Source organism: Chiloscyllium punctatum, chromosome 36 (assembly GCF_047496795.1).
Source record: "Chiloscyllium punctatum isolate Juve2018m chromosome 36, sChiPun1.3, whole genome shotgun sequence".
Classification (NCBI taxonomy): domain Eukaryota; kingdom Metazoa; phylum Chordata; class Chondrichthyes; order Orectolobiformes; family Hemiscylliidae; genus Chiloscyllium; species Chiloscyllium punctatum.
The window spans coordinates 65,023,960-65,028,040 of record NC_092774.1 but is presented as its reverse complement, the minus strand read 5'-3'; positions in this window follow the sequence as shown (position 1 = coordinate 65,028,040).

Here is a 4,081-nt window from a genome sequence, read left to right as displayed (position 1 = left end):
GCAGACGTTGTGTCTACTTGTGTCAGTTTGTTGATGTGAAATCGGCACACTGAGTTTATTGGGTCGGCTAAAATGAGGACTGCAGATGCTGGAAAGCAGAGCTTAGATCAGAGTGGTTGTAGAAAAGCACAGCAGGTCAGAAAGCTTCCGAGGAGCAGGAAAATCGACGTTTCGGGCAAAAGCCCTTCATCAGGAATAGAGGCAGGACCCCTCCAGGGTGGAGAGATAAATTGGGGCTGGGGTGTGCTGGGCTGAAGGTAGCAAAAAGTACAATAGGTGAATGGGGGTGGGGATGGAGGTGACAGATCAGAGAGGAGGGTGGAGCGGATAGGTGGGGAGGGAGATTGGCAGGTCGGAGAGATCATGAGGACAGCGCTGAGCTGGAAGGCTAGAATTGAGGTAAGGTGGGGGGAGGGGAAATGAGGAAACTGATGAAGTCCACATTGATGGCCTGGGGTTGAATTTACCCCAAGCGGAAGATGAGATGTTCATCCTCCAGGCATCGGGTGGGGAGGGAGCGGTGATGGAGGAGGCCCAGGACCTGCATGTCCTCGGCAGAGTGGGAGGGGGTTTGAAATGTTGGGCCATAGGGCGATGGGGTTGATTGGTGCGGGTGTCCGGAAGATGTTCCCTCAAGCGCTGTGACTTGACTCTGCGAGGAGTCTCCAGTCTCCCCAATGGACAGGAGACCGCATTGGGAGCAATGCATACAAGAAATGACATTGTTGGATACACAGGTGAAAGCCTTCGAACGACCACGGCCCGGATTCGATTTCCGGGCAGGGAGGTAATTTTCAGTAGAGCTATCAGGCCGTTCTTGCGTCTCCCTGGTGGTCTAGTGGTTAGGATTCGGCGCTCTCACCGCCGCAGCCCGGGTTCAATTCCTGATCAGGGAAACTGTTTTCAGGGGGTTTACAGGCTCCCAGTTCTTCTTAAATGCTCTGCACAGTTATTTATTGATTTTCGTAGTTCCTGGGTGCTGCAGTGTGTCGTGGCTCGTTGAAATAGTGTCCTGATTCAGATAAGTTTGTATGTGTAGGGGTGATTGCTTCTGTAGTTAAGTTCTTGGTTCGCGTGCATTGTTTTCCTGTAGACGCTGTTTTGAATTTATCATTGACTGTTCGCTCAACTGTGACATCTCGAAATGGCACTTTGTTGTTGTCCTCCTCTTTTGTGAATTTTATGCCAGGAAGGATATTGTTGATGGTGTTGTAGGTTTCCTCCAATTTGTTTCAGTTTTTGATGACAAAAGTGTCATCGCAGTAGCGGACCCAAAATTTGGGTTGGATCGTTGGAAGGGCTGTTTGTTCGAGTCTCTGCATTATTGCTTCTGCTAGGAATCCTGATGCTGGAGGTTTCGTGCGTATTTCGTTGATTTGTTTGTAGGGCTTGTTATTGAATATGAAGTGGATGCTAAGGCACAGTTCCACGAGCTCGACAGTGCTGTCTTTGCTGATGAAGTTGATGCTGTGTTTGTGTCTTTGGTTCTTCGAGTAGTGTCTTCAGCTTTCTTTGGCCACGTTGATGTTAATGGATGTGAACAGGACTGTTATGTCAAAGGACAACATTAATCCATCCTGTTCTATCTCAGTGTCTTTAGTGTTCACGAATTCTTGGATGGAGTAAATGGAGTGGAGTGAATCTTCGACTAGGTGTTTTAGCCTTCAGTGGAGGCCTTTGAATAGTCTGTATATTGGTGTTCCAAGTAGTGAGACAATGGTCTAAGGGGTGCTCCTGGTTTGACGGGGAGGAGAACAACAACAAAGTGCCATTCCTGGATGTCACAGTAGAGCAAACAGTCAATGGGGAACTTCAAACTGGCATCTACAGAAAAACAACAGACCCAAACCAAGTACTTAACTGCAGAAGCAATCATCCCAATACCCACAAACGAAGCTGCATCAGGAGATTATTTCAACGAGCCACAACACACTGCAGCACAGAGAAACTACGAAGAGCACAAGAGAATTACGAATATAGTGTATTTAAGGAGAACGGGTCCCCAATAAACCCCCTCCTCCGATTTCTCAGGGATGCTTTCAAGGTGACTCTCAAAAATTCGGTTTGACCCTCCATTCTTTCCTGTTTGGTTTTTGTGGGTTTTGAAAGCTTTCGCAATCCTCTGACTGAGTATTGGAGTTGGGAGGTTATGTTGTGGTTGTGCAGGACATTTTTTAGACCACTTTTGAAATATTGTGTACAATTCTAGTCTCCCTCCTATCAGATGGATATTGTGAAATTTGAAAGGGTTCTGAAGCACCAATGGGTCCACAGAGATGAAGAGGCCCTTCTGCTGCCCTGAGTGTGGGAAGGCCTTCAGTGATTCCTCTGCCTTGCTGACGCACCAGTTGGTCCTCACCAGGGAAGGCTGTTCTCCGGCCCCAAGTGCGAGATGGCCTTCAGCAGTTCTTCCCACCTGCTGAGACACCAGTGGGTCCACATTGAGGAGAAGCCGTTCTGCTACCCCGAGTGCAGGAAGGGCTTTGCTCTTTCCTCCGACCTGCAGGCCCATTGGTGGGTCCACATTGGGGAGAGGCCGTTCAGTTGCCTAAGTGCAGGAAGGCCTTCATCAATTTTTCCGCCCTGCTGATGCACCAGTCCATCCACACCGGGGTGATGCCATTCTCCTGCCCGAGTGTGGGAAGGGCTTTACCCGCTCCTCCACACTGCTGAAGCACCAGCTGGTCCACACGGGGGGATGGGGGTGGAGGGGGGGAGGCCGTTCTGCTGCCCTGAGTGCGGGAAGGCCTTCAGCAATTCCTCCTCCCTGCTGAAGAACCAGTGTGTCCACACGGGGGAGAGGCCCTTCACTGTCCCGAGTGAGGGAAGAGGTGCACGTTTTCCTGCAAATTGCGGAAGCACCAGCGGGGGCACCAGCGCTCCCAGCAATCAGATCCCACCGGTAACGCTGCCTTTAGTCACCCCCAAGGACTAAACCTCCTGCCAGTTCTGACAGTGGGTGCAGTGGGAGAGTAGGTGGGCTGTTTTTGTTTTCTGCTGGACTGCAATTGCCTCCCCCAACCCCCACAACTACAAACCCATGGTGGCTCAGGGTTAGTACTGCTGCCTCATGGCACCAGGAGCCCAGGAATACTTCCACCCTTGGGGGTCTGTGTGCAATTTATGGAGGGTAGGACAATGGATCTGAGTGGGTTACTCTTCGGAGAGTCGGTGCAGATGTGTTGGGCTGAAGGACCTGTTTCCACACTGTAGGAATTCAACCAACATGTGAGCTTTGCTTTCATTGGAAACTGCTGCTCATTGAGCCAGGGACTGCACATCGCCAAATGAAATGATCCAGAGAAACGTGAGACCGCAAGACCATCGGAGCAGAAGTTAGGCCATTCGGCCCATCGAGTCTACTCAGCCATTCGTTCGTGACAAAAGTAGTGCAGATGAGATTATCTACAGTGTGGAAACAGGCGATTTGTCCCAACAAGTCCACATCGACCCTCCGAAGAGTAACCCATCCAGACCCATTTCTCTCTGACTAATGTACCTAACTCTATGGGCAGTTAAGCATGGCCAATCCACATGACCTGAACATCTTTGGACTATAGAAGAAAACAGGACCACCCAGAGAAAACCCACGCAGACACTGGGAGAATATGAAAACTCCTCACAGACAGCCACCCAAGGCTGGAATCAAACCTGGGTCCCCGGCACTGTGAGCCTGCAGTGGTAAACACTGAGCCACTACATATTGCAACCCGAAGTACGCAAGCAGGAGGCTGGGAGAATACAGCAAGCCAGGCAGCACCAGGATGTGGAATAGTCAGTGTTTTGGGTATTAACTCTTCTTCAGGACTGAAACGTTGACTTCTCTGTGAGAAACGATTTACGGGAATGTTGCTGGGGGTTGGAGGGTTCGAGCTACAGCGAGAGGCTGAATAAGCTGGGAATGTTTTCACTGGACCATCAGAGGCAGAGGAGTGACCTAATAGAGGTTACAAAATCATGAGGGGCATGGACAGGTTAATAGACAAGGTCTTTTCCCTGGGATAGGGGAGTCCAGAACTAGAGGGCATAGGTTTAGGGTGAGAGGCGAAATATATTAAATTGACAACTTCTTCATGCAGAG